This window comes from Falco rusticolus, chromosome 1 (genome assembly GCF_015220075.1).
Source record: "Falco rusticolus isolate bFalRus1 chromosome 1, bFalRus1.pri, whole genome shotgun sequence".
In the NCBI taxonomy this organism is placed as follows: domain Eukaryota; kingdom Metazoa; phylum Chordata; class Aves; order Falconiformes; family Falconidae; genus Falco; species Falco rusticolus.
In genome coordinates this window covers 53,035,112-53,062,921 of record NC_051187.1, presented here as the reverse complement: position 1 = coordinate 53,062,921, position 27,810 = coordinate 53,035,112, and the positions used below count along the sequence as shown (strand labels likewise).

General features: G+C 39.1%; 1 protein-coding gene across 2 annotated transcripts in view; it reads right to left on the bottom strand.

The window, feature by feature from the left end:
- Positions 1-27,810, bottom strand: part of GRID2 (glutamate ionotropic receptor delta type subunit 2) — a 730,152-nt gene that overhangs the window by 416,287 nt on the left and 286,055 nt on the right. The window lies entirely within an intron of this gene.

Here is a 27,810-nt window from a genome sequence, read left to right as displayed (position 1 = left end):
TTAGACAGGAACTTCACCACACACAGCTTTTCCTAAAAAAGAAGCAATAGTGGCAGCATGACTCTGCTCTTCTTGGCCTGCTTTAATACCTGACACCAAGACATAAAGTGTTTTTTACTCTGACAGGGGTTTGTTGGGTTTTTTTGTTTGTTTTTTTTTTTCCTAACCATTTCACATCTACTTTTTATAGTACCTGATGAGTCACAGTGAGACAGACAACTCAGATAAATTGTATCATAGCCAGTAAAACCCATCTCACAGCTGCTCTCTACCTATGCAACAGAAACATCCTTCACCATAAGTTCTGTTAAAATAAGCTGTCAATAAAAATTCCCCACATTTATCTGGAAAAGAGTTGCTGGCAGAAAAGGCCAGTAGCAATAAAATCAGAGATAAGGCACTGCTGCATCAGTCAGCGTTCAGTGAGGAAACAGAATCAAACCACTGCTTTACATTTAATTAGGATCAGGCAGAAAAAAATATGGGGCAAAATATTCAGCATTTGTAAATCACCTGAGCTCTGCTGAGCTTTACCTATTGACATCCATTAAAAACACAAGTCTTTCTGTGGAAATGAAATGCCCTGTACACTGATTTGAAAGGGAGAGGAAGATGTTTATACACTTGTTAATATCCTGTACATCCCATCCAACATTTCCCTTTCAGTGCAGCGCCACGTGGACATGTACCAGCCTACCCTGAGCAGATATTTACAATCTCTACACAGCAAAATGGCAGCCCCTGGTCCTGGATGTGGTATCTAGCTTAACTGCAGGCAAGAAGCTGTACTGCCTGGGATGCTCTAATGCTGGGTATGAAACAACACTATTTCTCTATGCACTGCACAGCCACAGGAATACCCTTAATAATCATTCTTGTTGCAAAAGCACTAATATAGTCATTTTATGTGTGATGAAAGTTAGGCAGGGAGACAGTAAGTAAATTGACCAGCCACAGGCAAAGCCAGGAGTAGAAAAGAGATTTTCAAGTCCCAATCCATTGCTGCCACTTCTAGACCATATTTTCATCTTCTTAATGCTCCACTATTGATTCCCCTATAGAGCTCCTTTCAGACTCCATATGTCTTAAGCAGAAAAGACAAAACCAGCTGATCTGTATTGGCACAAAGGCACTCCATTGTCTTGCACTGATGTACTAAAAACAAAACAATGTTCAAAACAATCCAGCATAAAGCACTAGAGCTGAGGACAAAATAATTAATCTTCTATTCTTCTAGGGTTTCACAATATTTCTTTTTGCTTGTAGAGAAATACTTACACAGCACATCTAGAATTGCATCACTACTGTTTAGCTGAGAGCTAGGAAGAGGCAGAAAAAGTGACCTTCAAAATGCCGGTTACAAAAAGAGACTGTTTCGGACCTTTGAAGTACCTTGTTACCCCACATAAGCTTCTGAGGTCTCAACATTTGAGTAACCTATCCACTCCACACAAGTTCCTTCAAGCCTGCTCAAATTGGGTGGTTGGAGGAGGTCTGGTTCTTTAAAAGGAGCAGGCAGAGCTGCAACTCTCTGGTCCCAGTGAAGTCCTCAAAATCCAATTTAAAAAACACTGAAGTGCACAGATCTCTTGCAGGCTCCTTAGCAAGGGATGTGTATCATCAGACACCACAGAGGATTAGTTCGATTAGGTCTGCTTTCCCTCACTGTGGACTATGGAACCTAGTAAAACACGAATGCTTTTTATCAATTAGGTTGTTTGTAGAAAACTTCTTTTACTTCTGAAATTGGCTGCTAACTGAAGCCATATTCACATGATAGTTTGAAACCATGTGTTAATATTTGAGGTTTAATTACAAAACTGTCCCGGATGACGTTGCTTGGTGCTGTTTCCCACTCCCAATAGTTAGGGGGTTTGCACAGAATATGAAACTCATATTCAAAAGGTTGTTCCCTTTTGATCAGAGGGAGGTGAGGCTGTAACTCCCGCTGTAACCATCTGCGTATTTCAGTGGCTTGAGTAAGGTATTCCCAGTTTCTCCCATTGACACTGTTCATGTCAGTGAACAAAAAATGGGCTGGAATATTTTAAAGAAAAAGGGCTGCAAGTCTACCATTCATTTTCCATTCCTTTTAAAGAAATTATGGATTTGGCCTCTGCATTTGTCTTTGGGCATCCTATTCATCCAGAGATGAAACACTGCAACTCACTTATAGTTTGAAACCTCTGTGTATTCATTTCTGAAGAGCTTTAGTATAACTTGGTTTTGTTTACAATTAATTCCTTTTCCTAATCACTGATCTGAATCCTTCCCTCTGTGCATAATCCTTACTTGAGAAGAAAAAAAAAACCAAAACCAAAAAACTTCAGTGCTTTCTTATCATGCATTTTATTTTTGTACTGTGAATCAATACATTTTGCTTTAAGGCATTTCCCTTCACATTCTTCTAACCAGCGATGAGCTGAATGTTCATCAGTAGCTGTGGGATACAGCAAAGAAAGCAAAACAAACTGCAGGGTTATGCACTGCTTTCTTTGGGAATGAGGGATCAAATCCAATAAAGGACTTATACATCCTTAATCTAACTTTCCAATGACTGTGTCACAGAGCACAAAGAGCGTTCAGGGTACCCCACACTGAAAATCAGCAGATTTCATGATTCCACTGGTACCACAAACTGAGCAAGAAACAACCTGAAGTCTGCAGATGGATTATACATCTGCTAAAAGTTCACCAGCAGAAGCAGGCTGAAATTGGTGTCAATCCTTGTCACTCTGTAGGTTCCGTAACGTGAGGCACCTTGAAATGACAGTGTATCAGTCACAGGAGTTCCTGTAATGTAAGGCGCCTACCTATTCCCTGTTTGCCCAAACCTGTAATGTTCATTCATATGGTTTCATAGTGAAACTCAGCAAAGAGTGGAATAGGTGGCAATGATGCTATCCTTACTCCCCTTGCATAAGCAACAACCGTGTGTTGGAAATTCAGAGTGAGGAAGAGACAGCTCTCGATTCATTCTTGCTCCTCTTCTAGAGGGGGACTTAAGTCTACACCTACCAAAGGAAATATGCCCCATGCAGCATGCTGGATGAGGAACTAGGAGATGCAGCACAGTGAAAATAAATCAGTGTTTACAAAGCAGAGGAAGGAGTGCAACTTCACCTTTGAAAACTCAGATGAAAGAAGTCACCCTAATCCCTTTTCTTGGGCTGCCCACGTGCGTCATCCAACAGCTGATTACCTGAGACACCTAAAGCAAAGCCAAATGGCAGGCAGGCCTCCTAGGCGCTAGAAATCAAGCACTACTCAGGGTGGCAGTGCTCCTTTCCCTGAAGTACCTTCCCACTCTGCAGTCTCAACAAACCCCTTCAAGACTCTTCTCCACTGGTCTGAGTGAGGTCAGTTCCACACTTCCCTTCCAGAGGCCTCTTAATAGTGACGTTACTCAACATCCATTTTTCCCAGTAAAAGCTTGATGGACTAATTAAATAAATTTTACAAATACCTTTACTGCAAATAAATGTTATGCCTTTGAAGTCTACAGCATTTCCAGCAAATTCCTTTCATTATGCAGTATCCTTTCTACTTCGTAATTAAAACAACTTTAAAGTAATCTGCTGGGTTTTATACTCAGGCCTTCTCAACTCTTATCTTTCTTTATGAGTAATAACAGCCTTATATTTATAAAGCATTATTATATGAGAATTCTCAAGTTAAAAAATACAAACTTTGCACAAATGCAGAGGCATGTTTTTTCTACATAACTCATACAGGAAATTCTTAAGTTTTCCTGTTGAAATTAGGTATGTACCAAAAATGCTGATGAGGATAGTTCCTATACTGATAAAAGGAGATTAGGAAGTTTTACCTCAGACAGAGAGTACACTCAGTATACAGTCTCCTGAACTACCCAGATTCAGGTGGGTCCTTGTCTGAGGGACCCCTGTGAATAATGTTTCCAGCATTACATTTTCTAGGGCCATTATGGTCAAATTTCATTGAAGTTATGATTATGTATAAATATGTGTGTGTAGTTATGTGTATTACTAGAAACTGTGCCATAAGCTGTCTTCTGTACTAGCTGTAGGAAAATAAATCTTGCTCCTCATGCTAACATCTTTAGAGACTCATAAAAAAACCAGTATCTCTTGTGGAGTGTAGGCCAACATATGATATTGAGGATGCATAAGTGTGGGTGTCTGTCCCGTATTTAAAAAGATAAAAAAAGATTATGATATACAAAGGTTAAAAAAAAAAACAACCAACCCCAAAATGAAGACTGTATTTAAGTGCTGCTTTTGGAACAAGAAGGTGCAAGAAGCATTGCAAGAATACAACCTTTATGCTAACATAGGTCATCTAGTAGAACCTTTTATTGCAACAAGTGAAGTTTAAAGTTTAGCTTTGACATTTTACACCAGAAATGGCTCAGTAAACAACCACCACCTCCACACATCAGGGATATATCAGTTTCATTGAATCTTTTTCCACAATTTTTTTCAGGTCCAGAAGAGAAATTTCATCATACAAGAGCAAGTAATGCAGTACTACCAGGGTTTGAAGAGTTTCTAAATGACTCTCTTGAATTCAGGTCTGCCATACTAAGGTCAATAAACTAATGCACATTCCAGGCTAGGTGACCATCGTACTCTACTGACTTCCTACTGTAGGTAGTCTAAGCTTCCTGCAGGGTGTTGGAGTTATTGGTCTGCTATGATAACAGCCATTCCAATTTTTCACTGCACTACTTTTCTGGAAAAAAGTAATAAAATCAACTACCTTTCATGTGACCTTTTTTTTGGTCTAGCTGTCCCGGGTCTGGCTGGGACAGAGTTAATTTTCTTCATAGCAGCTCCTGTGGTGCTGTGTTTTACGTCTGTGACCAAAACAATGCTGTAGCCCACTGATGCTTTAGCTACTGCTGAACGCTGCTTGCACAGCATCAAGGCCGTCTCTGCTTCTAACACTTGCTCCCCCAATCAATAGACTGCTGGGTTTGCAAGAGGCTGAGAGGGGATACAACCAGGTAAATGACCCAAACTATCCAAAGAGATAGCCCATGACCTATAACATTATGCTCAGAAAAAAAGAGGAGAGGAGGGGGCTTAGGGGAGTTAGCCATCTTTTGCTCTAGAACTGGGCATTGGTCTCCCTGTGGAAGGGAATGAGTGATTGCCTTTGCATCACTTGTTTTATTCTGTTTTCCTTCTCTCTTCTTCCACTTCTCCTTCACTTATTACACCTATTTTATCTCAAGTCACAATTTTCTTGCTTTTACTGTTCCTTTCTTCTTCCCCCATCCCACTGCGGGGAGGAGGAAGGAAGTGATCCAGCAGCTGTGTGCTGCCTGCCAGGGTTAACACGCAACAGCAGTGTAGTTCAGTGATACATAAAAAAGTATTTCCTGCTCATTTCTGCTCCCTGGAACATAAGTCAAAAGAGAGGGAAAGGTTTGCCTGTTCACAGCTCTTATAGTACATGACAGAAAGGGAGAAGAAAATGGCAAGACATTTGGTGCAGGCCCTCTGTCACTACACACCACCAAGAGCAGCAGTCTTAGACAAACAAGCAATGAATAACTGACTACCAGTGCTGCGCATTTTGAAATGGCTTCTAGTCCTGTGTGAAGACATCAAGACACTGGAGATTTCCCTATTTTGTCTAGTGGCTTATGTCACTGCTGAATTAACACATCATCATCATTAAATCTTTTGAATTTACCTGCCTTTAGCTCTCCATCCTCACTTTTTGTTATGCTTTCCTCTTCTGATTAGAAATACATGTCCTGTATTTTCCTTCTTGAGAAGGTGTTTATGCTTTGTACTTCTCCTATACTTCCCTATTTTCTTAAAAAAATTAAACAAACAAAACCAAAAAAAAACCCCAACAAACAAACCCAACAACTAAACAACAAAAAACCCAACCAAACAACCAAAGTCTGGTGATATTTGTTTTATCACCAGAAATATTTCTCTTATTCTTTCAACCTTTGAGTCTCATTTTGGGAGTTAAAGATTAAACCATCAGTAGACTAGAAAATGATAGTTGCCAAGGATTCAACATAATGATTCAAAACATGGGTCAGATGCCCTGCTTGGTACACAAGAAATATTGGTATTTGGTATTTCAAAGGGCCCATTCCCCAAAGCTATTCAGTATTATTTTAAAGAGGTCTGAACAGAAGGAAAGCGTTAGGAAACTCTTGCCTTCTTTAGATTGGTTTATTAGATGACATCCTGAAATTTCTGATGACGTTCAAATAGCTCCGTAATACCATACCAATGGGAAACATCACAGAGAGGTAGGTGGACAGAACAACGGCCCTGTATCTCAGACAGCAATTTATTCAAACAACTTCTGAATCCATGAATCTTTTCACTTACTGTCTCCATCCTTCTGCTGGAAAGAGCTTATTTTCCTTTCATCTAGTTTCCCCGGGGAGAACATGCTAGTGATAGATCAAGATACTCAGCAGAGATTTCTGAGGCTTTCCAGAACAGGTGGAATGTACCATGAGGATATGTAGCAGAGGGCACCACCTTCAGCATGGATGCCCAACCCTCCAGCACTGTGCTCATCTTTTGTATGGGGAAGGGACATTCAAGAGTATTCCACACGATAATACCCTTTGCTATTACTTTTCAGTATTAAGCAGAATATTTTTGATCTCCTAAACTGAGAACAGAAGTTGGCATGAACTGGACAGGGTACTTCAGGGACAACTTTGACCTGAGGGCTGAGAGCATGCTTAAATTTCAGAGCTGCTCTACATTTTCACAGGAAGAAACATCAGTCCATCCAGCTGCACTCCCCGCCAGTGCTGAAATAGCCTTCAAAAGAAATATAGATTTTGGGGCAAGAATTCTCAGGGAATACCTTTTGCTTTCTCTTAAAAACAGATGAGATACGTTGACAGTTTATATCTGAGCCTCTCCTAACCATCTTGTACTGTTCAGCTTAGGAGACAATTTCCTTCTTGCACACTGCAAATACAGACTATGAGTATATAAATGTGAATTTCTATATATTGTGCCATACTTTGGTTTTGGCTTTGCAAATCTAGTAAACTTTGTCTCTTAAAATCTACCCAAAAAGCTAGCATTCAAATTACAAGCAGTAGAGCCTACTACAAATGAACTATATTAAATACTTTCTACTTTGGCATAATGAATTATACTTCCAGAAAAAGACTATTGAAAGGGCTTCCTGCAATTGTTTCACAGGTAAAAATGTCTCCATCTATAAAAAGGATAAGTCTAATCGGAGAAAAAGGTAGTTTAAGGATTCAAATAAGAATGCTTTTCAAGAGAGATCCACTACCAGCAAGCCATTACTTTAACTGCTATTTGTGATTTGTAAAATGGTGATTTTACCAATAGATCAATTTGCTGATTTGAAACCAAATCTTTGGCACTTGAAATCAGAAACTCATTTTTCACTGAACTAAACCTTACGCATGCTTCTCTAAAAAGCCTGTTTCTAAACAGAGGAGGGGAAGAGCTGACTGGATAAATGATTCTGTTACCAAAGAACAAACACAATACAAAGCTGTTTATATTATCTTGCCTACACAGCACAGTATAACATTCTCCTTCTATATAATAGCATATTCTGCATTTATGGAACAGAGATATTGTATGTTATGACAGAACTGTTTTATCCTGTTCAAAAAATGACATGCATCAATGGGAAAATATCAGAAGAGTACAAGGAGGAGATTTTTTATTATTACAGACATGGTAGACTGTCGTAAATTAGCAAGGCCATTATAAGCCAGAGCACCGATATATGCTCCCTGACAGAAGCTCATTTCAGAAGCTCTGACATCTTGATTAATGCTACATACTAGCACTGCATTTTACACACTACGTATCTTTAAAAAAGTGTATCACCTTGGACAGGATTTTGTCCTAGTTCTTGGCAACTGACATTAAGAAGCTCGGTATGTGTCTTAGTTAAACATTAGATTATGACTACTAATTATCACTCAAATTAAGACAAGAAGCAAAAAGTCTAACAACTGATTTTGGAAGAAAGGGATTCTTGTTTTTCTACAATGGAAATAAATGCACAAACAACATGCAGTGAGCTTAGGGCATTTGTAAGACAACATATTTTCAGAAGTTAAAACAATTCAGTTGATTGCATTAAGCACTGCTTGTGCTTGCAAATTTTCTTAGATGCTGTTTGCTGGAAACTGTTTCATAGGTGTTCTGTTTCTGTAACCATTCCACTATTTCATCTTTCATACAAAAGGAAGTCAGGGCCATATGAGAAAAGCTGTACTGAGTATTTGAGATGTAACTCTACTGGGTCATAAACACACCATGTGTTTTTTAATGCCTGCATTAAATTTGCCATTACCATTATGCTTTACAAACATGGCTGAGCTTAAGCCGCAGGGGTATTCATCACAAACAGGAAGAAAACAAGAGATAGCTGCCATTTTTTAATGAATATAAAAAAAAAATGTTTATAAAGAGATTTCTTACTTACCTGCCACACCTCCCAGCAAGACATTCCTGCTACATCCATTAACATGTTAGGAATAACTGACAGGAATGAGAAACAACGTGCCCAGCACCACATACAAATTATAGCTTAGCAAAACCAGACAGAAGTAGAATTCCTTAATTTATCTGCCTCCAACTTCCAAAACCATGTCGCTCTGATTCTCCCTTCACAGCAACAGCACTGCACCAACCTCATCTTCACAGGTGCCCTTCCTACCTCTCAGGCTGGATGATAGAAAACCAAGATCAAACAAGCACAAGTGCTTTCATCATATGACTGATCTGCCCAAACTCAGGAGAACAATCTGATTTATTTTGTAGGAAATAAGAAGGGAATATTATATGTTTTAAAATAATACAACTTTCAGATCCCTTTGACCAGCAGCCAGAGTATGGCACTCTCAAGAAGCTGAGACACTTTTGTGGGTTATTGATTTAAGTGAAGCCAGTGAGACACATTACTGTACCACAGGTGCAACTCCAACAGACCTATGATTTTTATTTGGCTTCCATACTTTTATGCCGATTGGGCTGATATCAGTTTTGAGAGACAAATTGCCTTTATGAAGTGTAATTCATTCAACTGGCAGGTACAGATCTCCAGTTGTGTTTGAGACACAGTGCAGGTTATGTCCAGAGATGGCAAACAGGGTATGTTGTGGTCCATAAACCTTGGAAAACTGTGTTTGAAGAAAAACCACTGGAAAAGAGAAAAACAATAATCAGCTCACCTTGAAGAGCGATTCGGAACCATCCCGTGTGGGTGGCTGTGAATATCTCACACAGTGCACACCATTTCCTTTACTGAGGGCCAGGGGAAAGAAAGCAGACAGGAAGAAAGTCATTCCAATCAACAAGGAAAGCACTACCTGGAGAAGGCTGACTTTAGAAATATAAAGGCATGCACCCTCAAGGTGCTTCTTTTAACTGCAGCTTTGTTTGAAATACATTTGTTACTGCTTTGTGGGACCTTACAGTGGCCAAGACTTCAGTTTCTTCACAGCCTCTCCTGATGATCTTGCCCTCAGGCACATACTGGCATTCTCCCTCCTTTCAACATGTGCAGGCAGGTCAACTTTCTTATTTTTCTTTCTCCTGGGTGCATAGTGTCAGATGAGGGAAGATTAAAGTATTATCACACAGCTTTTGATTTAAAATTAGCTTATCTGTTGAATCTCTTTCAACTGGCCTTTTGAAAAGGATAATATATTCCAGCCAGTGAGCAAAGATGTCTCCTCTGGCATTGATTGAAATAAAAGAGCAGTTTTGCTTGAAGAGGATTCCCTTTCTGACCCTTCTTTCACTTGAGACTTTTACCTGCAATTCTGGTAACCCGAAGCAAATCTCTGGCATATAGTCATTAACCTCATGAACCAAAACAGAGTGAAACTTTGTAAGAGGCATACCAATTTCCACACTTCCCTTCCACCAGAAAATTCTCTTAAATTTTCTAATCACTGTTCATTTATGCTTTACCAGCTAATCTGTCCAGTCATAAAAGAAATAATTAAAAGATTGCATTCATGTACAATTAATGTTCAAATTGATTGCAAGTGAAAGTCAGTTTTTGCTTTGACATAATTATGGAAGTGTACACTAGAAAGAGTTAGACAGGTGAAGACCACAGGGTTTGATATGTGAGCGTGTGGGCTTAACCCAGCTCTTTTCTGCTTTGATGAAGCCATACAGAGAACTGACAATTGTTTTACAATAGAGAGTCCTTATTAATCCCATTACAACCTATACTGCCTGTTCATGTAGACAAGAATACTACATACTGGGAATGATGACTATACAAGCAACTCCAGCTATAGAAAAATTAATCTATCACACCAGAAAGGATCTGTAATTAAATCTGCGTAAAATCAAGCCAAAACTCTCCCTGATCACATATGCCCACAACAGCATACATTCCTTTATAAAATAGAAGGGAAAGGTCTGTGTTGGATCCTGTACTTCTGCTGTACAGAATTTCTTGACAATTTTAGAAAGTTTCCCACTGGCAAGGGATTTAGGGCCAGAATTAACACAAGGTGTGCTAAGGACATTTAGTGAAAATAAGATTTTTGGAACGTGTGGTAGTTTGACCCTGGCTGAATGCCAGGTGTCCACCAGGCCATTTTATCACCCCCCTCCCTCATCAGAAGGGGTGGGGGGAGAAAAATAAGATGGAAAAAATCCCTACTTGTGGGTCAAGATAAAGGCAGTTTAATGAAGCAATAGTAAAGGTTGCATGCGTGGGGGTGAAGGAAAACAAAAAGATGTTACTCTCTACTGCCTATCAGCAGGGGATGTTTGGCCACTTCCCAGGAACCCGGGCTTCAGTACGGATAGCAGTTGCTCTGGAAGACAAACGCCATAAATAATGAATAAACCCCACCTTCCTCCTCTTTTCTCTTAGCTTTTATATCTGAGCCAACACCATATGGTATGGAATATCCCTTTGGTCACCTTGGGTCCCAAGACCTTGCCCACCCCCAGCCTACTGGTGAGGGTGGGGGGAAGGCTGGAGAGCCAGCCCTGATGCTGTGCGAGTGCTGCTCAGCACCAGCCAGAACACCGCTGCGTTATCAGCGCCTTTCCAGTTACCGATACAAGCACAGTGCTGGGAGGGCTGCCGCGGGGCTCAGCCAGACCCAGTACAGAATGCCATTAAAACATTAAAAAGAAAGACAAACAGTGGAGAAGTGTGCAGTACAGCATTTCTAAGATCTCACCGTAACTTTCTTCAGACTAGTTAACATTCACGACCAAGTACATGTATCACTCCTTCCTTTGCCAGCATTATGGTAGTTGTTTCTCATTAAAGCTACAGAAATCAGAAAGTGCATCGTTAGGTGATATCACCAGGAAATCTCCTTCCCACAGTGAAACTCTTCTACTTCTTTTTCCTTTTATAGACTGACATTCAGAAAAAGGAAAGCTTGCCATCACTGACTTTTCAAATGTGCAGCTCAAGTGAAGGTGTGCTGCTCGAAAAACAATGCCCTGCAACATTTTTTTCCAAGTAAAATGTGGATGCACCAAATGTTTACATACTGTGAAACATTCATGCTTGCTTCAGTTGTAGTGAGTTAGCAAAATTAAAGGGCCCTAAGGTCTTAAAAGACCATCAAAAGTACCGGCTAGGAAGGGATTTTATTACTTAGAAAACAGACCTCCCAGATTTGCAAGTTGCCAAGTATAAAAAAGCATAAAAATCTACCCCCACTCCACATTATCTGCCATGTTTTTTCAGTAGATAAAACTGGTTTTGCTTCAAGCAGACATACTACTAATGAGTTTGAAGTTTGAGTTGTTTTATCACATGGTATGAAGCAGGTTTTAGCATTTTTAATGGAACAGTTGATTTCAGATGGTACACTGTATTTCCTCTTTATCATAGCCTGTAAGTTATAGGAAGCTCATCTTTAGTTTTAATACCTGTTTTACCGTGATATTTTCCAATTATGTTTTCTTGAAAAAATCTTTCATTTCCAGCATTTTTATAATTATGTGTTTTAAGATTAATGTGAATTACCGTATGGTTTAAAATTCAATACACTTCAGTGAAAATTTGCATGAAGCACACCTGGATAAGTTTGGATAATGGCATTTTTGTCTGTATGGTACTCAGTGCTTAGCTCGTAATCAAAACCTAGTACAGATCACACAAAACTCTTGATGAGCTGTAAATGAGCTTCCATCAATCCACAACCCTAAAGCAAGCCCCACCTAGCTGCTTCAACATTTTTACATGTGCCACTCTACCTGAGGGTGATAGATTTGTGATAGACCATATGAAGGTCAAGTTCTTCATGGTAACTACCTTTGAGACTCATCAGCTGACTTTACAAGCCACAAACCTGGTGGTTGTGTGCAAAAGTGTATGGGATACTGCTTTCTCAGTTTGCACCCACAGTTTGTATGAACATACACACAGACTATTTCCTCATGTAGAATGACTAGAGACCCACGTACAGAAGATCCACTCGGATTTTCGCTGTCTTGGTAAGTCTTACACGCCAGTTTAGGAGACCTCCTGACCAGACGTTTATATGCTAAAGCATCTAAAAGTGCCTGAAAGTATTACAGAAATCATACTGTGTTAGGAAACATTTTGTTATTCCACATGGCTGCAGGCACTGCAATATTGGCCAGCCTGAACACCATGGTGCTTCTACTCCATAAGGCCAGTTAGGATTCATAAACTACGTGCCACTGCACTTACATCCTCTGAGCTGCTCAGCACACACCTGACACAAGCTTGCAACACCTGACTAAGTGCAACACAGAGCAGCAGAAACACAGCAGGAGAAAAAGAAACATGCATTTTTGCAATAACCACCTATCGGGAGCAGGTGAAGGATCACAGGCTGAACTTTTCCCTACTAGAAGCAGTTCAGATCTTCTGTTTATTCACTATTAGTCAACACAAAAGTCTAAACTGGGTCCCTTAGTGGATTTTTTTTTCAAACAGAACAAGTGCCTGAGAAACACTGCAAAATTCAAAAGGACGGAATGAAAGAGGCAACTTGGTACATGAAGAAAGGGATGAATCCAAGGTACACACCATTCATCCCATCTCTGTGAAGGGCAGAAGCAACAAGAGACCTGCTGCCCTCTTCCTGGGTCTGTGGCTTTATCTGTTGGGCTACCGTCATGCGTTTTCACAGCTCTTCCCGTCTTTACTGGAAGGCATGCTATTCACCCCTCTTGAAAAAACGATGAAATGAAGTAGACTCATTACTCTGCAGCAAGACTCTCTCACTCCTAGGGTCCTAATCACAGATAAAAAAGTGAAGTTTGGCTTTAAATTCTGTCTTATGCCAGAATAACCCCTGTATGTCCCAAGATCAGTTTAGAAGTGAATATAAATTCAGAACACTTACCCAACAAAACTTTATCAGGTCATCTATTTCCCTACCAATCATTTCTTAAAGCTGGAAGAATAAAAGTAAAACTAAACATTAGAAGCCTTAACCCGTTTATCTGTACAACAGTTGGAGACTCTGCCAAACTGATGTGCTGACCTCTGAAATGCAATATAGAAAGGGGGAAATGCATGCAAAAGTATAGGAAGCTGCAATGCATTTAGGCTCTCTACTGTAAATGAAGCAGCACATGAGTTCCTAGACATATGCCAACCCGCCCAATTCAAGTAACTTTTTTGTCAGTATCAATCTCATGACAAAATGTTTTGCAGGACCAGAAATGCTCCACTGCAAGCACCACAATAAAGATAAGTAAAATCTCTGCAAGGAAGACTCTTCTCTGTAAAGGAAAACATTAGAGAGCTGTTTTAATGCTGCTCTCATATTTAAATAGTTTTAAAGAAAAAATACTTTACATTTTTGTAACTCCTAATTTATAGGAATTTCAAAACACTCTGAAGATACGAATAAATTCCATCTCTTACTTCCTATGAAGTATGAGAATGTTATCCCCATTTCAACAAAAAGAAGCTTAAGGTTCTGAGATCAAGCAACTTACCATGGGTTACAAAGGAAGTGTAAGGAGGAGAGAGGAAAAATGCTACAACTCTCTCATCTCCTCTTCCCCCCTGCTCCACACAACTGCAGCTTTGCAGAGTAATTTAAAAATGTATCTCTGTGTTTAAAAAAATCAAATTGAACTTTGTTTGCTCTCAACATTAAAAGAAATGTCTGGCATAAAGGGGAATGCACAGCTTTAGCAAAGGGGGAGGGAATAAGTCAGCATGTTCTCAAGGTCTTCCTTTCAGTAGTCTTCTCCCAGCTGCACAATTCATTTGTCTTCAAAATACTCTTCCAGCATAACTGACTCCAAACCACCCCATCTGCTAAACAACAAACTCTTCTGTTTCTTCTCAGTGGGAACGTGCAGCATAAAAGTCAAAGGTTATGCAAAAGTACCCAAGGACTCATTGTGATACACGGGATTAGCTAGAGAAGAAGAAATATATTTATTTGTTTTGATGGTATAAGCGAAAAATACTTAAACAATTGTGTGTGTGTGATTTTAAGTCAATCTGGGGTTCTTTTTTCCTCTATTGTTGTAGTGAGGGGAAAAAAGTCAGAAAAAAAAAAAAAAGTCTTCCTCACCTGAAATTAAATTATGCTAAATTTCATTTATCAGAACCGTGTGTGTGTGTGTGATTTTAAGTCAGTCTGGGGTTCTTTTTTCCTCTATTGTTGTAGTGAGGGGAAAAAAGTCAGAAAAAATACAAAACAAATAGTCTTCCTCACCCGAAATTAAATGATGCTAAATTTCAGTTATTAGAACCGCTAATAATTTTTCCAAAATAAATCATTTTCCAAAACAAAAAAATATAATTAGATATCATATTTTATTGTTTATAAAATAAATTGAAAACTATTTTGTAATTAAACAATGTATTTTAAAACATTTCTGCCACCTTCACTCTAGTTTGCAGGCTATCTGATCCAAAGCTAAAGATCCAGCTTTCAGACACCACCTTCAAGGGCCAGGCTGACCAAGGAGATAAGAGGGTCACTGGGTGAAGAACCTCCTATCATAGCTCAAAAGCCACCTCTGCTTACCCCACAATTTGCTGCTTAGGGCCAGCCTCTGGTGTCCAAATGTACTGACCCTGTCAGGTGCTTTGATAACCTTTTGCTATGTTTTTCTGACATGCTTTTTGCATTAGGGAACCAGGTTAGGTACGATAAAAGCCTACTACAGACCTTCCTGTTGTAAATAGCCAGCTGTGAAAAAAGGGGAATTGGGGACATACCAAAGCCTTCAGCTCCAGGGCTGTAGATGTTATGGTGGGGGCTAAAACTAATCTGGCAATCGCAGACACACACACACACTTCTAGTTAAATACCTTCCTTTCCTTCTGACAATAGTAAACACATTGATAAGCAAAAGGAACTGAAGATAAGCTAGCGGGGTCACCTCTTTGTCACATCAATTTTCTCTTGAAAGAAATTGCAGAAAGTACAGATTTCCAAGAGTGGATCGAAAAAGACAGGAATATGGTTGAGCTGTGTGACAGCCATACAAGAAAGAAAAGTCACGTTCTTTAGCTACAATACTGGTAAACCCAAACTGAAGTATTTTGTATCTATGGAAGTCACCCTAATCATGGCATGCTCCCCAAAGTATTTTACTGGTCATTTCCTTTATACCCAAGCTGGGGCATGTAGTCTGTGTGCTCTTTATAACTTTGGTTAAATATGCTTCACAAATTCCAGCTGGATTCTACCCTGAGTTTATGTATGGTAGTAATAATAGTATAAAAGTCCTCTTCTGAAGCAGCATGTTACTTGTGAACCTCTTCAGGCCATACCAGTGGTGAAAAGTCAAGCTTCAACTGCAATAATCAAGGTGACAGGGAGCAATAGTGGATGGTGAATTATGCTTCTAAATATCATTACACACACACACATGTATTATTTTCTTAGAAAGAGATAAACCGGTAGTTTTTAGCCTGTTAGAAGTAGTATTTAGATTGCCATGAGTCACTGTGGATTTGGCTCAGAGAAGAGATGCTTCGGATGCTCAAGAATTTTTAAATATCAAAACCTTAGAGAGTACATATATAAGGAATTATTTCCACACATCAAAAATAACATCTCTGTTCATCATCAAACAACAATTGTGCTGTATATTTACTCAGGCCATAATGATCCTTGTTTACTATATCAGCCTGTTCTACCACTTCTAGTACTGGGACTCCACTAGTTTTGAGTATTACACTTTCTAATATGGTGTATTGCCCTGCATCCACTGCTATACCTGTGTCAGTTCCTGCCCAGGAACAGAAGACAGAAGAATTTAGCTTGGGGAAAGTGCTTCTGCATGGGGTACAGAGCTGACTAAACAACCCTACATCATACAAGCTTCGCAGTCCCAGTGGGATGCTGGGTTTTGCAAGGGGAAGGAGGCACGTGGCTTTTGAGGGATGCAGGTCAGGTGCTGGCCATGACCTGTTGCTGCTGCAGCAATCCTGCAGCCTCCAGGGGAGCACAGCCTGCCTGAGCCTGAGCCAGGATGGATCTGAGGGTGCTGTGACCTGCACCCGCCGCTGCAAAAGCTCTCACAACAGCTCATGCGAGCAAGGTGTGGAACACTACCTGAAACCCACTTGTCTATCCTCTACTCTGACATCCTTTCCCCTCTTCCTGTGGGGGACGTGTTAACCCAGAAAGAGAACACAGGGCAGTATTTCGTAAGGTAAGGTGGAACAACTAACTGCCCACTGACTCTTCTGAAAGGTGAATGTGCAGGACCTTAAACCCCAAACTGACAATCACCAACCAGCTGCTGGCCACACCACTTCAAGCAATGGTGACAGTAGCTGAAATAACAGCATGTGCCAACTAGACTTTGCTCTTTTCAGAAACTGCTTTTTCCACAGGGGCAGATATTTTAGTCTAGGCCTGAAAGCCATTTATTATCAAAGAATCCACAGAAACAAAGAACATTCAACAAGTGGAAAGGAAGTAGCATGGGTTTACAAAGACCCTGGCCCTGCAGAATGTACCCATTTCACAAGACTTGAAGGAACATTTCTTATTTCCATTGTAGAGTCTTAACAGATTAACTCAGCTATCACCCGTCTAACGTGTCTCCCACTTATGTATTGCTTGTAAACCAGGCTGTCCTTTGAGGTCAAAAGCAGTTGAAAAACTGCAGGTTTTTTCCCAGTCTATATCAGAGTTAAAACTCCCCAAAACACAGCAAGTTCCTCCCTAAGTTCCAGAGTCAATAACTGAACTATATTCTCTTACAAAGCATTTGGAAACTCAGCATCATTAACTTTCTAAAGAAAACCCTTAAAATAGCAATACTGTCATATATTGGACATGAATAAGTTTTAAAATCTTTGAACTTTTCATCAGTTTTGCTCTCAATCCACTCAGCTCCAAGCCTGCTCGATGGTTAAACCAGCTTAACTCATTGTCATTATATGTCATAGATACAAATACATTCAATTTGCATGAATAACCCAGTGTTACTTATGCTGAAGACCATACCAATACAAGTCTATGTTTAATTTATTTTTTAAAAGTTCTTTTCCTTAAACCCCAAATTTTAGCATTTTTCTACTCTTTTTGAACACTATTAAAAAGAACTTTGATATGTTATTTATTTAAAGAAACATGGTCAAATTAGGTTTCGTGTTTTAATGCAATTTGTATTCGAAGAAATCAATAATGCAGTAAAAAGGATTGGACTGAAACAGCCCAGCTCTAAAAAACGTGTCTGGAAAAGAGCTTCTACAACTACATTGGTAACCATATAACAGTATCCATAACTTCCCAGTGGTGAGGGTTTGTGTTTTTCTTTAAACCTGGGTGCTGGATGGCAAGCTACATTTTTGCAAAATGAAGTTATTTCTATTTATACAGGAATAATTCTGAGAACTTCTGTAGCCAGTATCATACAGCACTAATGATTTACCAGTCTTTCTTTCTTCCCCTTTTCTCCTTAATGAAAACAAAAAACAGGCATTTAAGTGCTTCCTGAATCAGGACCAACTTTCCTAACGCAAGACAAAGTGTAACTCAGAAAAAACAAAGCATGATACATGTGGGTTTGCAGTTTTAAAACGGTCTCTACTTCAAGATGCAGAGTGTCTAACACAGTTCCTGTGTACCACATTACAGCACCTGAATTTCTCAGAACATGTTGGGGTAGTTGTTTCTTGTCTGCTTAAATACATTTCACATCATTCTAAGTATTTAATGACAAGACATAATGGGCAAAAGAAAAGAAAGCTGTGCAGATATTTCAATAGAGTACCATTTTAATTCACTTAGGCTTAGAAACTGCTTTTTTTAGCAGGTAGGAGGACCTGTCTTCCACCTGCCCCCCCTCCTCATTTTAAGGGTAAATGATAATTAAAACTGTCATTTCCACTTTAGAGTAAACCAAGGATCTTTTGGTAGGGAAGATAACTGTTCTGACAGCTGGGTGCTCCTTTAAACATTTCACTTGCTTTCACTCTCATAATCTACAGTCTGCAAAACAGAAACATGAGGAAAAAAATGCCATCACTGTAATTAGTGAGAAAGGATTTCATCCTTCATGCATCTTAGAGCTACCCTGCAGAAAATGACATCAAGTGCCTCTCAATAACTTCATCATGCCATCAATCCCCGCTTATGTCACATGGGCATTGCTACCACTCACCACCATTCAGGAGGGCATCAGCACCTTTAAGGATGGGATCTTCATGCAAGTGGGAAGAAGATGATTTTCTGTATAGCACCCACTTTCCAGGGGCAGTGGGAGGGGTGGAGAAAGAAAGCAACATTACTACTTCATTTCTGCTTTCCTGATGGTTTATGCAAAGAGGAACAGCATTTTTTTTTGCAAAATGGAAATAGCCAGTCAATTGCAGGAAAAGTAACTCAGCCTCGTGCAGCTGCCAGCCATGTTGTCTCTGGACAAACATTTCAATTCAGTCATGTTTTGTAAATGGGCAATGATGCGTTTGGGGAGATATTTTTTTCAAACCCCCAAAATTTCTACATAAAGTCAGCTATGGAACTCTGCAACTGGCATCCTAATGAATGCCACCAATACATCAAATGCAGTTAAGGAGGTTAAAAAAAAAAAAAAAAAAAAAAAAAAGTAACCTGCTACACCTCATGAATTCAGATGTGAAGACTTATTAGAAAAGTCTTTCATTTCAGATTCATGAAATGCTTTATGAAATTTATGATTTTTTTTTGTGCAATCCGAGTTTGTAAAATGAAGCTATAGGGATGAGCAAAAAGGCTGCTCTATGGATTAAGAGGGTAGCTAAGAACATCCTTTGCTCTCCGTTCTGACTTGTCATAATATGTCATTGCTTTAGGAGAAAGACAAAATGAATCACGTCCAGTTGCATTACTGGTACAATTTTAACCTCAGGAAAAATTCTGGACCAACAAGAGCACATCATTATTACTTTTTGTCACTATTATTCCAGAATCTACAGTTCTGGAGCAAGAACATAGCATTGCTAAACCACTGCCTGTTGGCAAAATAAAAAAGCTCTTTCACAAAACCCCATGATATCTGAACAAAAGGACAGAAATTATAAAAAAAATACCCTAAACAATAAAAAAACCCCAATAGCACCATACAGATGAGAAGGGTATATCTCCTCCCTTTCTATTGTCTCCTTTTAAATAATCATTTGCATCCTTTCATGTGTCTCACTAGTACACAGAAAGGGATACATCTTAGGAAGCCTTCTGAAATAGTACAAATTTTACTGTAATTTCCGCCGCACAGAAAGAGCCTATTGACCACATCTGTAAGCAAAAACTCTTGAGAAACATTTGAATCCTGAAAGGATGAATGTGATTTGACCTGAACTCCAACAAGGGAATGTGCCCATTCCCTCTCCCAGAAACCAAAGCCAAGTTATAAACACAAAACCAAAAAACTCTAATACCAGACATTTCCCTCAGTCTCTCTCAATGTTCCTTAGACAAACCTTTGCTAAATTTTTGTAATTGAAAGCTGCACAGTCCTTGTGCAGAATTGCTTTTGCAGACCATAATTACTGAACATGTTTACAGTGTGTCATAACTGTAACTTTAGCACATTATCTCCATTAGATTTTAAATGTAATCTAAAGTAATAGCAAAACTTGCTTTTACATTTTATCTGTGTGACTATCACCAAAACTAAAGAGAAACTGCAGCCAAAGTCCACCCAACTCCTTCAACATCACTTGAGTCAGACCCCTGATGTAGTAAAGCCCAGTGGAGTAACAGAGGCTCCATCATTACACCCGGACTAAAGGAGAGAGGGGCAGAAAGTTTGTCCCAGCCTCCAGATTAAGCGAGTGGAAAGCTATTTGCTTCCCTATATTCAAGGAGAATGAATTTCTCCAAAACATCCAGGATTTTTGCAAGAAGTTCTATTTTGAAATAATTGTCTCATTAAAACAGTAGAGATTAATCTTTACAGATTAACACTAGCTCTTAGTCTTACAAAAGAGATCTTGATCTGTGTAGGAGGTTTTGGGTTTGGGTTTTTTTGTTTGGGTTGTTTGGTTTTTTTTAAAGTTTTTTCTAGCCTTAAAGAAGATCTGTTCTTCCACCTTTTCAAGCTAAAGGACAGTGAAATCATATTTTATGTTTTGGAAGCCAATAAGCCTTCCTCTGGAAAAGCATTTGATTTCTTCACAAGCATTGAACAGTACCAATTTACAAGTTTATGGTCAACAACCTTGTTTTCCTCTCAGCAGGTCCAGCCCAGGAATGCAGCTACAATGCAGTCCTTAAGTCAGCTGAATTCTTCTGAATTGCAAGGGAACTTGGGAATCCAGGTACTTGTATAAATTCTTTCCATTATTATGAAATTTCTGCATCATCAAATTCCTGAATTTATTTGGTTTTTAATGGGATAGAAAAAAAAGAAAAAAAAAAAAAAAGCATTGACTACTACTTTGTCCCTCATTTCACCTACATGCAGGACTCTGGCACAAAAAGGGGCATGTGGAGAAGTTTGAACTCGCAACTCAGTTTTGTCAAGTTTTCCTGTGAAAATGGGATTATTGTGATCATTAATCATAGGAACAGCCACTGCCTCTGAAAGAAAACCCATACATCTTCATCACCACACCTCAGAGTGAAGGAAAGTATTCAAATGACTGTTTTGTTTAGTTGTATGCACTTCTCATTGTTTTTTTAGAATTTTCACAAAGTTTCCAATTGGGATATAATGGGAAGGAAAGGGAAATACTGATCTTTGAGACCTAGACAAGTAGGATCCATACCAGTGAAGGGCTTGTGACTCACAGCATGCCTTAAAAAAGAACAAGGGCTGCAGCCTTCCCTAACGAAGGATGGTTGTAAACACATAGGCACAGCAACATGATCTGATCTGATGTGACCAACACAATGATCTGGCACACAGTGAGAGATTTTCAAGGGGGTTTATGACAGATGATCTATTATACTCCCTGTTACCTAAGCAGTACATCCCAAGCTCAGGAAAGGTTATATGGATGGTCTAGCAGGCTTTATTTCTTATATGCAGCTCTAAAATGATGGTCTTGGAATTGACTTTCATTTCCTAAAAAAGTTTTCTAGCTTTTTCTTTTTTAGTGTTCCTGTAACACTATTTGTTGCTGACTCCATCAGTTTTGAGCAACACCACCTGTGTGACACAGATTACAGAACATATGTCTACTTCAAGCAATATGTCTTCAAACAAGATGGGCTTCCTCCACACGTTGCACCTCAGAAGTGGTCTTTCCCCATATATTCTACGCAAGCCAACTGCCTTGCAAAGACTGCTTGCCAAGGTAGCTGAGAGCCAAGGTACTGTGATCTCATACAGATGTGTTACGGTTATGTATGTAAATCTGCAGCATTAGAAAAAAGAAAAAAAAAAAAAAAAGGGTGAAGCTCCTCTGCTGCTTAATCTTGTTGACATTTGGATCATTGCTGCTGATGGTGCTCGTGTAGGTCACTCTGACAGCTCATGAGAAGGCGTGTGACAACTCACAGAAAGAGATCTCACACTTTTAGCTTCTGCCTGAGCAGGACATCAGCGCGAAAGGACATCCACTCTGACTTGTGGTTAGCACTTCACAGAAAGCCTGGCATCAAACAGGCTTCTTCAGTTACCCGAGAGGGAGCCTGCAGGGAAACATCGCTATTTGCTGCCTCTGTTCTGGATAGAAATGAGCTTGCCCACACTGCTGAAATGAGGTAACTATTGCTGCTTCATCGCACATGGCAATCTCATTTCAAACCACATTATTTCTCCTGTTCAACAGTGAAGTCTAAAAGGGAAAACAGGAAAGCATGAACTAAGTAGTATTGACAGGTTCAATTTAATAAACAAAAGTTTTATGAATATTGTAAATCAGAGTTATTCAGACTTTGAACACTTTTGACAAATATTTCAGCCTTCCAAAAAGAACATATAAAGAGATTAGTCACATGAAACATCTCTGTGAGTCCTGAATACAAACTGATCGTTATATACGGGACGAGGGGGGGTGGGGTGGTGGTGTCTTCCTGTATCTGTAAGCACACACTTCCACTAATATTAATGAATATAATATCAGTCTCATTAGTTTTTTATATTTATCTATTTATTTTTGTAGTCTGGGTATTTCTTGGATAAATTTAATTAAACTGTGCCTGTGTTTTCACACTTGGAGAGCTTGGCATGGGTGGTTGAAATGCACGTGCCTACTTGATAGCCTGTTCTGTTTGCTTAACAGCCTTGGAGGGAGGAGGAAGAAAATGAAAAAAAAGAAAAAGAGAGAAAAAAAGCACGTCCTTCAAGTCACTTTGACTAAAACCTGTATTTCTGCTTTACTCAACATTAACATAAAATCATTAAACTTGCCTGTCTGATTCTAAAAGGACAGAAACTAATTTTAATTCCAGTAACCTGGTCACTCTACATTAGCACTATATAGGGAGGACATGAAGACCTCACTTTCCCCTCTCTCACATTTTGCAATGTAAAGTAGGTTACATACCATTGCATGGGTCTGTAATATATCAGTACCAGTCGAGAAGCTGAAAGCGTATTATGACCTTGGCAAGCAGGTAAGAATATACAACAGAGTTTTAAATTAATTGTTATCTAATTGCTGACTCCTTTTTGGAACAGCCGTTATGTCTCTCTTTGTCTTCCTTTTTTTTTTTTTTTTTTCCCCCCCCCCCTCACTGTGAACTCCAAAGAGGGTAATTTCATATCTGAAGTGCTTATTTGGGCCTAAAAATTGAGGCTAAAAATCTAGGTCCTGTTGTAGTTGAAGAAAGTTTTGTCACTGACTTCAAAAGTGTTATACTTTCACCTTGTGAAATTTAAAATCCTTGCTGGGTGAATCTTGCATATGTTTTCCATGAATACCCAATTGTGTCAGCTCTGAAAAAATAAGTTTAAGGGAATGTTGTAGGAAAAATACAGGACAAAAATGGAGCACTTTATTTAGAAGGAAACAGATCTGTGCGGAAGACTTGAGGGAGAGGCCAAAAGTGGGGATTCTACAAAAGAAATAAGGGAGAAAATAGGAAGGCTGTTACACCAGCAATTTACTTGACTGTCAACTTCATGTATGCGTTGTAAGCACACTGCATGTGAAAAGCTATACAATTTCACGAGCTGTTAAATTCTGCTACAAAAATCTGAAAATGTGGGTTTTGGTTAACATCCTTTTTGTCACTGAAAGCCACAAAGTACATAGAAACCCAATTTTAATTACTACTACCTTTCTGATTATCCTATACTTTTCAGGGTATACTATTGTAGTAATATTCGTGGACATTCAACCTCACAATACGATGAGTAAATTTTTTCAATGCATAATCAGTTTGCTCTATATTTTCACCTAGAAAGAGGCTCTGAAAAAAAAACCAAACCACACCCACGTGAGCAAAAACCACAACTATATTTTCATGCAAAAAACCCAAAAGGACTCAAACCCAGATGTGCAACTGCAGAATTTAAGCCTTCACTTTTAAGTATTTGAACCAGTCTTCTCTATCTATTTTGGTTTGACTGCGGTAAAGGCAAAATAGTATTCTTATAGCCACATTCATTAATGTGCAGACTATAGATTCATAGAGAAGAGGGGATACATGAGTGAAAAGCAATCTTAACCCCACATTCACTAACACAAATCATTTATATTTAGGTGGACTACAAAGCAAGTTACCTGCTTTTGCCCTGATTTCACTTATGTCAACCAGTTTTGCAACTATAGCACAGGGTCAACCAAATTCTGTATGCAGGTATGTATGACAGGTTAAGGGGCTTGTTTTCTTCCTTCTGTCCTCAAATTCAACAAAACTGTTATATTTGCACATCCCAACAGCAAGGCCTTTTGTGAGCCAGCACACTTCTGCCCCTATAGATAACGAACCACCCAGAGCATACTATATGCAAACACAGAATAACAGTCTGCAAACAAACCTTTGCATTGCATTCTCATAGATGCAGACTATGTCACCTCCTCCTTCACCTTGTGGCAAGGCACAAGCACACCCCTGTGGATCCTGCTCCTTTCCAGAAGTACAGGCAATCCTGATCTCCAGGCACAAGGATTGCACAGATTAGCTTTCCAACGGTATGCTTTCACTACTTTGCTGCATTATTCACATTACATTTCCCAGTTATTCCTGCAACTTAACTAGCACTATCCCACCAGAACTATCTTCCCTGCAGAAAGGTGCTGCACCCAATATCCATTCATCTCTGCGTTGCTATAATTAATGCTAAGCTCCAAATTGGATTAGCCATGTAAGGCAGCTCCGTAAACAAGTTAATAGGATCTCTCTGCTAATGACACTGTTACCAATATCCAATTACTGTAACCAGGTATTAATCTAATGCTGTTAATCTGTCAGATTCTAAAACTTAAAGCACACTGCTGTAACATTTTAATACAATTAAAAATTAATTTTTCCCCTTGACTAAAATATGTGTACTAATTAACATTTTATTTTGATATCACAGCAATGGATATGTAGAAAACAAACAAACAAACCCCACAAATCAGCACAAAGCCTGGGACTTCTGTTACTGCATTAGTCAAATTGTGATTTTGACTTTTTTTTTTTTTCTTTTTTTTTACCTGTTAGGTAGAGTAAGACCAATGTGTCCAATTCCCTTTTTTGAATAAATGGCAAGAAGTTTCTAGCAATTCTTCTAAAACATTTTAAAAACAATTAATAAAAATAAAAATTATTACTACTGGAATCCACTGTGGAATATTTATCTCTGCTCATTATTTAAAACTATTTTTTTTTAATTAACTCTCTGCTCATTATCCACTGCTCATTATTTAGAGCTTTTCTCTTCTAGGTTCTTTTACCCAAATGTTAAATACAGTGTATCAAAGAAGAAATGGTCAATTACTAAAAAGAGAGCCAAAGCTCATTTAGAATAGACCACAAACCTTATCACCCAAATGATTGAATGATTGTTTTTGATGATAGGAAAGGGACTAGACTAACACTATAATTATGATTTCTGTTTGTTTGTTCACTCTTAACATAGCAAGTCATGAGCTTGTTAAGCACTTATCCCATCCTCGGTACAGGAAGCTATTGTAGTACATCAAGATACAACAAGATGAACCCAAAGAAAAAAACAATGATCCACTAAAATTTGCATTCCAGACAGCAGTTATCTCACAAAAAAATCCCCATTATTTTCTGAATATCCTTCCCACTGTAAAAAAAGAAGAAAAAAAAAAAGACAAAAAGGGAAAAAAGGTAACAATCAATACCTAACATCACAGATTTCATGTTTCTGAATGAATACTAACTCCATTTCCGCTCCCAGTCAAATGTGCTCAGCTCAGCTCCAGGTAGGCATGGAGATGCACTCTGCTGGGGCAGAAGCTGTGGGCTCCTCTCACACCTCCTACGGGCCCCATGCTCAGGACTTCCGAGGGAGACCTATCCCTCCCCACTGCAGAGAAGAGCTATCTATGTGTGCCCACCAGGTTGATGGGGATGGCCAGGACACCACTGCCCTGGGGGCAGCGGTGTGGCTGCGCTAGTGAGTGCTGGAGATGAGATGCTGGAAAGGCAGATGCAGAGAAACTGGTCACCGCTGTAAACAAGCCAGATCACAGCATGCGGTTTACACACCACAGTATGGGTAAGGGATTCAGCTTGCCCTGAAGAAGAAAGAGCTTTTAACTTAGCATAAGATCTAACGACTGATCTTCTCAAGAGTCTGAGGGATAAAGGAGACACTAATTAGGGGTACAGAGAATCATATCAGAAAACAGAAACTAGACTGCAATTACAAAAACATAAAACAATAACGTGAGGCTGGTGTACAAGCCAGAAATCTGAGGCACAAAATCAGATGCAAGCAGAAAGAGATACCAAGGGTAAAAACAAACCGCAAGAACTAGAAAGAAATAACATAAGTGACATCAGATGTTAGAAAAACAGATAAAAGATTGTGTCAGGGGATATGCAGAGAAGTTTCCAGTCCATCTTCTCTGGTTAACAGAAAGACACCCTTGCTAGACACTTAAAGAACTGACACAAGCACTCTCGTGGAGAAATGGGAAAACGGTAGAAAACAAGCAATGATCTTTAAAAGCTTGGGACTTACAGACCAGCATCAAGGAGCACAGTTAAATGGCAAATGTAAAAGCCCACATAGATCCAGAAGTTACACAGTTACATTCTCAGTGTGGTGGAGCACAACCAATATTTCCTGGCTGCCAATTAACTTAAAATGGCTTCAGTGCTTCCTGAACTGCGTAGGTGTGTTCTCTTTAGCACTTACTCTTCTGGTACAGACTTACTGACTCAGGTCTCCAACTGATCTGGAAGCTCAAACCTGTGCTCCAATGCAAAGTGTTATGTCCTACAAATCTACTCATGTCTACATTATATTACCCTTATGAAAAAACAGAATTTGACAAAGACTTCAAAATCAGTAATATAAAGATAGTAAACACATTATTTGTCATCTTAAGTACTATTAAAATGATAGGTAATGGTATATGCTAGTAAGTAGTCCTAACTGTCTGTTCCATGGGATAAACTGGATAAGATTAAAAAAAATGTAAATAAAATATTATCACATCATCACAGGTCTGAGGTTCAAATTATCAGAGGTCCATCAATTTCTCCTTGTACAACACAAGCTGTAAAAAAGCATGATTGCAAGACTGGGACTTGTTAGTCCACCCTTTTCTGACACCCCACATAAACATGTTTGCAGTAACAGGAAAAAGCCTTTAAACTGACAGAACTCCAGACCACTTACTGGCCCACGAATAATGCTCAAGTAACTCTTCCTGAGATCTTCTACAAGCCCTTCTTCATATACTATAGCTCACATCGCTTGTATAGTACTGTAATAAAAAGAGCAATTATATATTTTTAAAGGCCTGATAAAAGCTATCTCTTCATACAGCCCAGAAGTCTTTGTTTCATTTTGTACTTCCTTAGCTAACGTAGGTGATTGAACGCACACCACATTTTATAAAATATAAGTATATAAACTTACAGTATGTTCTAAATAATACCAGTGAAATGTTAATGAAATATAATTACTACTTACTCAGGATCAAGCAAAGAAGGACTTTGGAAAGTATCATCAAAAACTAGTCAGGAGGATCAGGACATGAAAGAACAGATGCATAACTAGCATGTCACGGGAGAGAGACCACAGGGAGATAGCCACATTTGGCCATCAAGCATAGATCTGGCAAATGCAAGAGACTTCACAGAACTTCCTCCCCAACACATCAGCCTCTGCTGGACAGCTTTTACCTTTATTCTCCATCTCCCAATAATGGGTGGGCTTATATTTTCTTTCAGACAGTTGCTAAAAAGCAGAGCCAGAGATACTCGTATTCAACATATACACACACTTACACAAAACCTTGATTCTTCTATGA